The sequence below is a fragment of the Amblyomma americanum genome, chromosome 1 (assembly GCF_052857255.1).
Source record: "Amblyomma americanum isolate KBUSLIRL-KWMA chromosome 1, ASM5285725v1, whole genome shotgun sequence".
NCBI classification, from domain to species: Eukaryota; Metazoa; Arthropoda; class Arachnida; order Ixodida; family Ixodidae; genus Amblyomma; species Amblyomma americanum.
In genome coordinates this window covers 146,500,359-146,514,333 of record NC_135497.1, presented here as the reverse complement: position 1 = coordinate 146,514,333, position 13,975 = coordinate 146,500,359, and positions in this window count along the sequence as shown.

The window sequence follows — 13,975 nt, the reverse complement described above, 5'->3', positions numbered from 1 at the left end:
CTCCGATCACTTTAGCGGAGGTCCGAGCAGAACTCAATCGCCTCAAGACGACTTCGGCGGCCGGTCCTGACCGCATTTCAAATAAAATGCTTAGGAATCTAGACGACGCATCCATTCATGCTCTTACCGACTATTTTCAAGAATGTTGGGCCAGCGGTACCATCCCTCAAGAGTGGAAATGCGCCAATCTAGTCCTCATCCCCAAGCCAGGCAAACCACCAACCTTGGCCAACCTCCGTCCCATCTCTCTCACGTCCTGCGTTGGGAAGCTGATGGAACACGTTATCCAGACCAGACTCTCACGATACCTTGAAGACAACCATCTTCTACCAGACACTATGTTCGGCTTCCGCCCTCATTTAGCAGCCCCGGACATTATGCTTCTTCTCCATCATCAGGTAGTCATGAGACGTACACTAGACACGAAAGTCATCGTCGGCCTCGATGTTGCCAAGGCATTCGACAACGTCCTCCATGAAGCGATTCTTCAACAACTTCAAGCTCTCGGTGTCGGACATCGCATGTATGCGTACATCCGAAACTTTCTCACCGACCGCACAGTGCAACTTAAAGCCGGCACGGGAGATCCTTCCATCATCTCTCCGGGAAACCGTGGCACGCCGCAAGGCGCCGTACTTTCGCCAATGCTTTTTAACGTCGCACTGATAGGCCTGCCGAAGCTACTGGCCGACATCCCCCACCTGCATCACAGCATTTATGCTGACGACCTCACACTTTGGATCACGCGCGGCAGTGACGGCCAGATTGAGGAGACTTTACAGACCGCGATCGAACGGATCGGAGATTATCTAAGTACAGTTGGCCTCACGTGCTCGGCGACAAAGTCCGAGTATATCATCATTCCTTCCCCGGGACGACGCCCTTCAAAGATACTTCCGGACATCAACCTCCAGGTGCAAGGAAACCCGATTCCTCGAACAGACAACATCAGGATCCTGGGCTTGCATCTACAGGCCAACGGCAGCAACAACATCACGATCCAACGCATCGACCAGTCGGTTGTGCAGATCGGACGCCTCCTTAAGCGAATCTCCGACAAGCATCATGGCATGCGAGAGTCCAACCTCCTGCGCCTCGTTCAAGCTTTCGTCTGCTCCCGCATCACCTACTCTGGACCCTACTTACGTCTCACTCGTGCCGAAAGCGAACGGCTAGACGCGTCACTTCGAAAAGCATACAAGACGGCCCTAGGTCTTCCCATGTCCACAGCTACCCATAAGCTCATGGCTCTCGGAATCTCCAATACCGTGAGCGAACTGATCGAAGCAACCCTCACCGCCCAGTATGAGCGGCTCTCACTCACACACGCTGGCCGAGTGGTACTGCAGCAAGTTGGGATCTCCCCGCCGAGATCGGCCCCAAGTTACGCTGAACTTACATCGGAATATCGCCTAAATCTCCGCATTCCTCCCATTCCCAAACGGATGCACCCGGAACACCACGCCGAGAGACGGGCCGACCGGGCTCGTCAGTTCGAGAAACGCTTCAGCGGACGTCCGGACGTCACGTATACGGACGCCTCTTACCATCCATCGAGGCCAGCGATGGTGGCGGTAGCTCTCGCCCCTCACCGCAGCTGGTACACAGCCTGCAGCATTCGCAATGCAGAAACAGTCACCGCAGCTGAGGAGGTTGCCATTGCGCTCGCGCTAGCCGACCCTAATACCAAAGTCGTCATCAGTGACTCTCAACAGGCTATTCGCAATTACGATGCTGGCCGTATCTCTTGCCAGGCGTTACACATTCTACGTTCTACAGCACCCTCTTCCACATCTCGCTTACTTCTTTGGGCTCCAGCCCACGAGTCGCTCAGCGGAAACGCCCAGGCACACACTCTCGCTCGAGATCTCAGCTGCCGAGCCGAGAGTATGATCAGCCACCCTGCTTCCGCTGACACTAATATCCCACGCGCTTCTCTACTCACCACTTACACGGACATACTCCAGCACTACCGACTCCAAAGGTGCACATATCCTCCCGCACACCGCGATCTAACAAGACGCGAGGCCGTCCAATGGCGCAAACTACAAACTGGCAGCTTCCCACACCCCCTCTTATACAGCAGGATCTTTCCGGAACAGATAGCCCCCATGCGTAAACACTGCTCAACTCCGGCCACACTCATACACATGGTGTGGACTTGTACACATTACAACACAGACAACGCAAACACCCCAGAGACGTGGGAGTCTCTCCTGTGTACTTCCAAGCCAGCAGACCAACGCTGGCTTATCCAGCGCGCGGTGGAGGCCGCGGCATCCCAAAGGATCCCCGCCGACCTCATCTAAGTCAACGCAACCGGTCCTTTGACTGGTCCCCTGTTTTTGGGCGCAATAAAAGAGTTTACCTACCTACCGCGCCTCGGATAAACGCGCAGAGGGCGCTGCACACATTCGGAAAAGCAATTGGAAGCAGCAGCCAAACAAATCGAGAAAGTAATTTTTGAGGATAGTGAAACAGAATGGACTTATACCAAATTAACTCGATTACTGGAGCTAGAGCTAGCTAAGGTGCGAGTAAAGCTAAAAGGGAAAAGATGCAAACCCAAGAGTTGGTGGGATGAGGAGGTCAAGAGGGCAATAGAAAAGCGCCAGGAAGCGTCCAGGGAACACAGATATTCCAAGAAGAGGGGGGAACCAAAACCCGAAGTAGACAGAAAATGGGATACCTTCATAAAGTGTAGAAGGGGCGCATCCTATTTGATTAATGAGAAAATTAGAAGAAAGGGTGCCCAATGGATGTCAAAAGTAAATAAAAAGGATAGAAAAGCATCCCAAAAATTCTGGAAACATCTAAATGCAATGAGTAATAAAACTAGGCTAGAACAAATGTTTATTGTTACAGATGAGGGTATTCGACTAGAAGGGGATGAAGCAATAAACCACATAGGAACAAGGATGACGGAAAAATTTACAGCAAAGCACGTGGTAGATAATTTATCGAAGGAGGATAGACCGGTTACAGCAATAGCTTCACTTGAGCAAGGAGAGTGGGAAAGGGCAGAGAAGAAGGTTCCTAGTGGCCTCATCAACAGGACCAGATGGTATCCCGATTATGTTGATAAAGAAGTTAGGACCAAAATCCAAGCAAACATTAATACAGGTAGTGACAAAATGATAGTGGATGAGAAAGTCCCCGATGAATGGCGATTAAGTAGAATGAACATGATATATAAGGGAAAGGGGGACAAAGCAGACGTAAGTAACTATCGTCCCATAACAGTGACATCTGTGGTTTACAGGGTGGTGATGCAAATTATAAAGGATAGACTGCAGGCTTGGGTGGAGAACGAGGGCGTGTTAGGGGAACTACAGAATGGGTTCCGGAAACAAAGGAGGTTGGAGGACAGTCTATTTTCATTGACACAGTGTATAGAAATTGCGGAAAAGGAACATAGGCCCTTATGGCTAGCATTTCTGGATATTAGGGGAGCCTATGACAACGTTACTCAGGAGCATTTGTGGGACATACTGGGCACATTGGATGTGGAAAATGGAGTAATTAATCTTTTAAAAGATATATAGAGAGGTAACAAAGTGCTCATAAAATGGGAAAAAAATGTATCAGGGCCTGTAGAGATACAGCGGGGGCTTAGACAAGGATGTCCTCTGTCCCCTTTGTTGTTCATGTTGCACCTGCAAGGGTTGGAGACCAAGCTAGAGGGGAGCGGACTAGGCTTCAACCTTTCTTTTTTCAAGCAAGGGGAATGTATTAAACAGTCATTACCGGGACTAATATACGCGGATGATATAGTGCTAACGGCTGACAACAAGGAAGACTTGCAGAAGTTGATAGACATATGTGGTACAGAGGGAGATAGATTAGGTTTCAAGTATAGTAAGGAAAAATCTGCAGTCATGATATTTAATGAAGAGGGCGGCGAGCATAGAATGCAGGAGTTCGTGCTAAAAGTAGTGAATGAGTACAAGTATCTTGGGGTGTGGATAAATAACAGTGTTGAGTATCTGACAGAGCATGAAAAATATGTAATGAATAAAGCTAGTAGGAATGCAGCTGTCATGAAAAATAGGGCACTGTGGAATTACAATTGGTATGAGGTGGTAAGAGGGATCTGGAAAGGGGTGATGGTCCCTATAGCCTGACCTTCGGTAATGCGGTCCTGTGTATGAGGCCAGATGTTGAAGCAAGGCTGGAAATTAGGCAGCGGGGAATAGGGAGGTTAGCTTTGGGAGCACATGGCAATGCACCAAATCAGGGGGTACAGGGTGATATGGGATGGGCGTCTTTCGAGAGCAGAGAGGCTAGCAGTAAGATAGCATTTGAGGAACGATTGAGAAATATGGAGGAAAAGCGGTGGGCTAGGAAAGTTTTCAGATACCTGTATATAAAGAATGTTGACACGAAATGGAGAAAGCGAACTAGAAAATTGACACGCAAATATCTGGACAGCAGTAAGGGGGAAATCAGCAATTATTGGTTAAGAAAAAGGTTAAAGAAACAGAGAGAGCTTTGTGGAAAACAGGGATGCTAACGAAATCGGCACTGGGAACATACCGGACCTTTAAACAGGAAATTGTCAAAGAAAATATCTATGATAATTGTAGGGGAAGCTCTTTGTTGTTTGAGGCCAGGACTGGAGTTTTGCGGACTACGTATAGTCAGGTACCAGGAGATAGACACTTTGTGCATTGCGTGCGGAGAGGAGGAGGAAACGGCTGAACACTTGATACTTTTCCGTAAAGGGCTTCACCCTACAGTGGAAAGCAGCGGGGCTGACTTACCCAAGGCATTGGGGTTTAGGGATAGTGAAGGGAAAGTGGATTTTAAGAGGTTAGAAGTAATCAGGCGAAGGTTATCTGATTGGTGGCTAAAAGCAAGACAGGAGTAAAATTTCACAAGACATGGCTAGGTGGCTTGAGCCACCGCCCGGTGTAAAGGTTTCAGCCGTATCCATCCATTCATCCATCCATCCATCCATCCACGTCGAGCCTGCAGGAGCGGTCGTGCCGTGGCTGCGGTAGTGGTGCGCGCTGCTTCTTGGTGGCGAGCCCATAATACTGGTGTTTTTTTTTTGCGAAATCCATGAACGCTGACTCGCGTGTGTGTTGGTGTGTGTGTTCTTATGTATGTGTGATCGCGTCATGTCTAGACAACGTGACAAGCGCCACATCTTGCCAGCTCAATTCGCCATCAGACTTTCCTTCAGATTTCCACCATCTAGTTAAAAACGTGCGAAATGCATTTGCAGGGAAATGGTTTAACGCACCTAAGGATCGGATGCACGCTCAAACCGATCCGAGAAGCTTGGAAAATGGACAGCCAGAGTGTTTCGCTTAAAGCCATGCCGAAGATCACCAGCATGCACCTGAATCCCAATTCTTTTGAGAAAACGAGAGTTGCTCCAGCATTACAGCTATTTGGTGATCATATAATTAAAGGTATTTTTATTTATTGCACCCTGTTAGGACGCTCTTATGATTTCGTGGAAGGCACTGAATCTTTTGCAAAAGAATAAATAAGCTTATCAGGATAATGACTGCGCGTGTGCCAAAAACAGCGTTATACCCGCAGTCAACAAACTTTTTATTTTAAAGAAGTTCCTTGAACGCCTCACAAAGTCGGAAATTCATGCAAAGGCCACAATCGGCGGGTTTTTGAGCAACAGCATAGCAGAGGGACTTCGTGTTTCAATTCTGAGCACACTTAGTCGCAGATGCAGATCTCGGCACACATCGTTTTAAGTATGTGATGACTGCAAACTTGAGCCAAGACAGACTTGAAAGCGTATTTATCATTGTTCGGCAATCACCAGGATCTTTGACCATCGGAATGCCGCTCAGTATTTGGTTACTGTTAATGTACTTACATTCTACAATCTTGCGAAACTACCACCACCGGGAAACTGTGCTCCAGAAGTGGTCACTTCCTTAGTTTCGGTGGCGAAGAAACAGCCGTGCAGCGAGAATATGCTGCCTAGACTCGACAGACTAATTGATAAAGGAGCGCTCATGATGTAAAAACTAACTGCATTGGTTTCTTGTGCGCCACGTACAAGTATTACCTCTGACGACAGTGCCTGTGTGACAGGAAAAAGCCACGAGATGTTAATTTATGGTATCTGGGGCTAGAAAAGCACTGAAAAAAAAAGCCAGTGCATAGACTGTGCTTCAGCCTTGACGACTTAAAAGCAGTGGCTATACAGAAAATGATCGGGTTGCAGCTTTCACTGCAAAATTTGATAATGGTGGCTTACTGTATCCGTCTGGCCCCTTGAAAAACAATTATCACCGTTTTTGAAGACAGCTTCACCGCTTATTTTAGTCTGAACAAGTTGCACGAGAAGAGCATAGTTGACTTCGCTGATTTTTTAACACATGTACATTTTCCGCCTCTGGGCTGTGTGAAACATGGACGTGAAATTGTTAACGCCGTAATCAAATTCTATATTCTGCTTCGCCTGCGCTTCTACATGAAGTCAATCAATGTTGAGAGGGCTGCCAAAAAAGAGCAGCCGAAGCTATTAAAGATGAGAAGATGCCAGGAGGTGGTGCAAACAAAAATGTGGGCAGCCTGAGTGCAAAGTGATGAAAATAAATGTGTTCAACAATGATTTTTATTTTGTGCTATACATTACTGATCCTTGGGTACCTTTTCCCTGACAGGTCGTGTGACCTACACAGCACGGGCTAATAATGCTATTTTACCAAGCACGGGATTCTAAGAACTGCTTAGAATGCATGCTTGTGTTCATTACTTCTGTAACTCGGTTGCCTAATCACTAAGGAATGCGTTCCTGCAGTTTGCCTAAAGCACATGATTTACAGGAGTCAGGTTCTCATCTTACATGTTTTAATTGTGCGTGCATCTAGAAGTTTCCAGTGTTCAGTCTTTTTTAGCTTCAAAGTCCGTAGAAGTTGAAACCGGATCAATAGTATGAATGAAAATGCCGCTGTCAATAGCGCTCTGTTGCGCGCACACACGGTCATGTGGTTTAGAATCGTGGGTAACGTTCTTGATGCAAGGATATTTTTATTTAAATTCCTCAGAAGACGGTATATAATACGGCATGGAAGCAGTATTCAAAAAGGGGAATAGGGTGTAAAAATAAGTGGATTCGTTTCGCCTTCGACTCTGGAGTACGCGCACAAAATTTGTTCGCAAAAAAAAAAATCGTTTGCGTCGCTACGCCGATGACTGAACTGCGCATTGAAAAACCACGGCTAAGCTGAAATAAAAAAAAATCAGTGCAATCGCATGCGCAAGTCATCTGAAAACACGCAGGGAATTCGTTTCGCGGGGCGAAACGCGCGCGTCTACCGCAGACGCCGTGGCTGCCAAAGCACACCGGTTGCTCGTAGCGCCACCGCGGCAGTCATTCAGCAGCAGACCCCGCCGCAGCCGGCGTACGCCAGACTAGCAAGTAGGGACCCTAGTTTAGACGATCTCGGGGCCCATTGAAATCGAGGAGATGCTTCAGGCATGTTCTTCAGGAGGCATTGGGAATACGTTGCTTCTCTGAAAATATGATAACACTTATACTTTTACAACTGTATTATTTCAATAAGCGAAGCATATAGTTCTCGTTTTGGTTAGTGTCGACACCTGCTGCTGAAAAATGTGGAGTGCAACGGCGCCCTGCTTGAATAGAAATTTCGGGATTCGACGTTTGAAGTTTCAAAGCATAGTTTCGACGTGCGCATCGGTCACCGATCATACAAGCTTGCGTTGCGACATCGATTTTAAATATATGACAGGCAGCTTCGATGATGAATACATAAAATGCCCATACGACCATAGGTCGCATGGTTTCCAAGAGCTAAGTACAGGTTGTTACTAGTCACCCGCGTTACGTAAAACATTCGTATTAGTGCCGCGAAATAAAGGAAACTTCAGTACAGCACAAAGTAGCTGGAGGTGGGAAGCTCGGCGACGACTCGCGACCAGTTGGGCTCCCCCTTTGCCTTGCAGAAGCTCAACTGAAAGTTGGGAATTTCAATTGTCATTTGTGCCCGACTGATACTAATTGGAACACCTACTGGGCTCGGATTTATTTTTTTCAGCGTATACACATGGTATTGTTTTATTTTACATTTAGTGCAGTAAACAAAAGTACACAAAGAACTGAGATAAAGCGAGGCAGTTTGTTTTAGTAGTTCATTCCCTTTATTTTTCTCTTATAGGTACAAGCATGGAAACTTGGACTGGGATACAAGACCCGTGGTGCAACTGCATGGACATGACCAACAACTAAGCACTGACACACATTTCTCCAATTAAAATTTCCAAAGAGAAACGTTGCAGTCAGGTGGTCACCTGTTGAAAGGAATAAAACATTCAAGCACAGCCTTCATCCCTGAAATATTTAGTTGGAACTGGTTATGAAGGTAAAAAGTAATTCAGACTTTCAAGTAATTTTCAGTTATGGCAAGGAACAAGTGTGCCTTCTGGATGTACCAAAAGATCTCTGCCTGCAGTGTTCTGGAATAAATGTGCCCTTTGATGGGCACAGCAAGTGCTCTTTTTAAAGAGTTTGCACAGACTCCCAAAAAGAAACACCGATATAATGCAGTAGGATACAACTTTATGGCCCACTGGGTCCTGCATTACTCCAGTGATAGACTGCAACAGTCAATCAAATGAGCTTTATAATAGTTTATATCAAGGAAGCTAGATGCGTCCAAATTGAGCTCATAATTTTGTCTGGTGGTTAGAGTGTTCAAGTCACAAAGAAAAAATGGACTCCTTCCTTGACAGATAATTCTGTATGGCGGTCATGAATGCGGGCAGAGCTTTACTCCAGACTTAAGCTGAATCTGACTCTAGCGTCACTTTCCTTCTCGGTGACCACAAAGCCAACAGAGGCCATTGCTGCGAGATGCACTGGTTTTAATCCAGCAGTACCCCCTTTTTTGTCTACATCGAGGTGAGAGTTCAGTACAGTAAACACCTTTGCAAGTCTTTGAAGGTGGTTACTGACCTTTTGGTCGAGATATTAAGTGCAATGCTAGACTTTGCAACATGTGGGCTTGGTCCACCCATGTCTTGCCATGCACTATCTTTGGCTGCAGCTGGAAAAAAGAGGGGCATCCTGGTGGCCGAGCACACTCCCGAGTGCTAGGACCTTCAAGGCACCTTGGCAGAGGCAACAGACCACTTCGAACCCTGCTTCCCAATGAGCTGTAGCCTTTTCCTGCCCTTTGCTTTGTCTCACTTCCCTATTTTCTCACAATTTTCCGGCGTTCTCTTACCTGCTAATTTTTTTTCCTGGCAGCTAGGGCACACCTTCTGTGGTGAAAGTAAAGTTGGTGATGTCATATTTAATTATGGCGGTGCTATGCAGTAGGTGCGAGTTGGACTTGCTTTCAAGTCCCTGTCCAGTTGTCTTGCTGGGGTTTAAGGTGGGTGCCTGACAACAGAGCTGAAATAAAAAAAGTTAACATCCATGGATTGTCTTTGTGCACTCTAAGAAAAGCCCGATGGTCCTCCACAAAAAAATGGGCAGGGCACATCAAGGAGAGATGAGTTTTTTCCCTAAATGTGAAAGTTTTTTATGCTGCCTTGTAATGTACAATGCTTCCTTGTAGCTAAGTGCCTCGCAGCCGTGACTGAACTGAGATACTAAGGAGGATGGCCGGTGGGGATCATTTCTTTGGTGTCTAGCAAAGGCAAAGTGGGAGAAGAAATTTGAAAACTATAACGGAGGGTACTAAGCGCTCGTTCTTCAGATGAATGATGGGTGAAGCGGAAAGTCCACGTGTATACTACAATCGACATCAACGGCGACTGCGGGAAGCCACGACGACGGATCACGCACACAATAGCTTTAACCGGAGCTAAACCATCAGCAATTTTTTTTTCTTTGCGTCCATCCTTGGGACCAAAACGAATGCTTGTAGAAAGCAGTGGCTCGATCAGATCAATTCCGCCAAGCCATTCTTGATACATAGACAGTGGCCATAAATGCTGTATGCTAGGTCATAGATGTGTACAGAGAGGTGCAAAGTCCTTCGATTGAGGTGGGCAGGTGGTTCCATTCATTGCTTGTCTTGGGAATAAATGAGTGCAAATATGTGTTCATGCAACAAAAGGGGATGCCTACTTTATGAGGGCAGTCTCAACGGGACGAAATGTATTCAGGTTCAGAGAGAAGCGCTTCTTGAAGATGGCGATTGTGATGATAAATTTTGTGAAAGAGAGATAAGCGAGACACTTTTCTTCATAAGAAAAGAAGTGGAAGGTTCAAATTAGCTTTCATATTTGATACACCAGATAAACGAGAGTAGTTCTGAAGAATGGATCTTGCACAGCAATTTTGCACAGACTCCAAGGTTTGAGTGTGACATTTGAGACCAGGATCCCACACCGAGCATGCATATTCCAGTTTTGGGCGTACGAGTGATCTGTAGAGTAAAATTTTTATAGAGGATGGTGCCATAGTGAAATTTTGCTTTAAATATCCAAGCATGCAATTGGCATTGCTGCAAATGAAGTTTATATGTGTTTGCCAGGACAGCTTGTTGGTATGTAAACGCCTAGGTATTTGTAAGACGTCACGTGTTCTAGGGAAAGGCCATCGATCTGGTAGTCAAAAACGTCAGTGAAAACAGGAGGCGGGTTCAAGGAAATTCGTGTTGCTTTGCACTTATTAGGGTTAAGGTGCATGTTCCAGGTGTTACACCAGTCGGATATACTATTAATGTCAGACTGAAGTTGGGCAGAGTAAAAGATAGAAGAAATCGTTCTGTAAATTAAGCAGTCATAGGCGAACAATCTAATAGAGGAGTTAATGTGGTTAGGCAAGTCATTAATGTAAATAAGGAAAAGTAATGGTCCCAACACAGAACTCTGGGGTACACTGGAGTAAACTGGAGGAGAAGAATCAGAGTTACTGGCATGTACAAACTGTGTTCTGTTGAGAAGAAAATTTTCGATCCATACTAAAAGGCTGGGATCAAGTTAAGCCTGCTACGCTTCAAACAAAGTAATTGATGGTTAACAAGAGCAAATGCTTTGGAGAAATCTAGAAATATGCAGTCGATGTAGGATCCAGAGAGTATGGCAGCAAGAGGGTCATCAGTGAAAGACAGAAGCTGTGTCTCACATGAAAAAGATTTGTGAAACCCATACTAATGTGGCGTAAAGCACGAGTTATTTTCAAGAAAATTAACCTGGTTGAAATACATGTTATGTTCAAAGATTTTGTATGGAACGCTAGTTAAGGAAATTGGTCTATAGTTAGTGGGTGACGGTACCACCTTGCCCACCTTCCAATTGTTTGGTAATACTGAAGAATTCAAAAATTGAGTAAACAGGTTAGAGAGGATTATGGATGAGTACACATCGGTACTCTTCAAAAACTTCGAATTAACACCATCTACATCTGAGGACGAAGACAGTTTTAAGTTCTTAATTAAGTTCTGCACACTAAGAAGTCAATACGTACAGTGTCCGTTGGTGAAAAATTCATGTCATCGATAACAGGCAGAGAGACAGACTGCAGTATATTTGCAAATGCTTCATTAAATGCATCGCAACACTAGGAATAACAACGCCATTTTCATTGGATAAAGTTATGTTGAATTTTTTGAGCCACCAATAATGTTCCAGAATTTTTTAGAATTTAATCAGGAAAGAAGGCAGGGTCTTTTGAAAAAATTCTTGTTTAGTGCTCTTTATTGCACTCTTGAGAGTTAGATATCTTATAGGCAACCGAGTCATCGGGCCCACTGCTAAATTTTACCTTGCAAAACAATCTCTTCTTTTTATTTAGTAGCCGTTTAAGGAAATGTTGAACCACGGGGATCGCTGCCTGCCCGATATGACACATTGAGGTATGTATTTATCTGTTAGCGAATTGACTTTTTTTTAAAACAAAGACCAGTTTTGGTAGGTATTCATCCAAAATGTTCTGAGTTCTCTATTTATCGAAGCAAAGTCTGCTTTCTTGTAATTTCTTATGAACTTTGGTGCTGGCGCGGAGCGACTCACAGTTCCTGCAAACGAGAATAGAATAATGCTGTAATAACTGAGACCCGGTAGAAAAGTGAGTGAATGAACATCGAGGGAAGTAGTCAGAATCAAGTCTAGGATCTTGCAACTAGTTGGCGTAGCTTGTGTTGGTTGCGTTATGATTTGCGAGAAGTTGAAATCAGCGCACACGTTTAGAAATGCTGCTAATCAGGCTTATTGTTTTGGCTGCGTTGACCACCCTCACAAAGTTGGTATTATTTCTTGCCGTACTAATGCCTGTTTCCACAGTTTTATTCCCTGCACACCACAGGATTGGAACCGCCTTTCCGGACTTATCGCCGCCATTCAAGACCATCATCGTTTTAAAAATGCACTAGCTAACATTGTATAATTAAGAGCCTAACAACTTCTATTTTTTATTTTTGTTGCATTGCTTGCTTTTGTTTAATGTGTTATGTTTTTAATCACTCCCCTCTGTAATGCCAAGCGGCCCTGAGAGTATTAATAAATGAAATGAAACTCAAGACTGGAGGGACGTCACCAGTTCCGCTGAACTCATGGACAATCAGTGACATGAAGGCAAAGAAGTTTTATACGGATTCAAACATAATTTTTCGAACCAACCCAGCCAAATGGACGCTATTCAGTTTAAAATAGTTTAAAATCAGACTTACGACCGATTCTCCGATCCAAGTCTGACAGTTTCCCATGAAGGAGGCCGTTGAGAAAGAGACACAGGGCATGTTGTGTCTGGGGATTATTGAACAGTCTGCCTTTCCGTATTACTCGCCAGTTGTCGTAGCCAAAAAGAAGGATGGCACGATTTGGTTATGCGTCAACTTCTGCCAACTAAACAAGACCGTCGTCCCCGACCATGAACCAATTCCTCGTGCCGACATAATGTTTGCCAAGGTTAACCGGTGCAAGCACTTCTCCAAATTTGATTTCACAAAGGGGTACTGGCCTGTGCCAATAGTGCCGGAGTCCAATGAAGCCACAGTGTTCTCTTGTGACTCTGGCCTGTATCACTTCAACTTCATGCCGTTCGGAATTAAAACCGCTCCGGTGGTTTTCAAACGATTAATGAGGACTGTCATTGGAGTCGTCCCACACATCCATCACTACTTCGACGATGTTTTGGTGGCGACCGAAACCTGGGAGGAACATGTCGGGACCTTCAATCAGTTGTTCCGCAGGGTGCAAGATGCCACCCTCACAATCAAACCCAAGAGAAGCTTCCTGGGCCATATTGCAGGCCGCATAATACTACCACCCTTAAAAAACACCGTGGAGACGATCTAGGTCGCCAACAGACAAACGAAAAAGGAGGTCCGAGCGTTTCTAGGCCTCACCGGCTATTACAGAGCATTTACTCCGGGCAACGCAGAAGTGTCACATCCTCTGGGGTACCGAACACCAAGAAGCTTTTGACAGGCTCAAGGCGCTGCTTTCAAAACAACCAATACTGATGTCCGCTGGTTTGAGTAAAACATTTGTAATCCACACAGATGCGTTGTCAAAAAGCCTTGGTGCTGTACTGCAACAGAAACATAACGGACTACTCCACCCAGTCTCATACGCGAGTAGGAAGCTATTGCCATGGTAAGCCGCATATTCCACCACTGAACGGGAATGCCTTGAGAATGTCTTGGCTATTCAGAAGTAGCATGTACTTCTCTATGGCAAGGCGTTCACCCTACAGTGCGACCATCTTCCGCTTGCTTACGTTAACTACGCTAAGTTACTCAACAGTCGTGTACTCCGGTGGAGCCTCTATGCGCACCAAGCTAAGCGGAATGAACAGCAAGCCGCGGTTAGGAAGAGAACACAAGCTGTATGGTATGCTATTAATTACAGTGAAATCTTACACTGCGCTTTTTGTTAATGGTGTTTTTGTGCCTCATAAGATGTATGAACACTACTTCTCAAAAATGTTGCTTATACATCCCTGCTTGCAGTCAGCAGCTATGACCCCAATCAGTGGTCAAGTTTCTACTGATAAAAATTCCTAATGCAGCAGGCC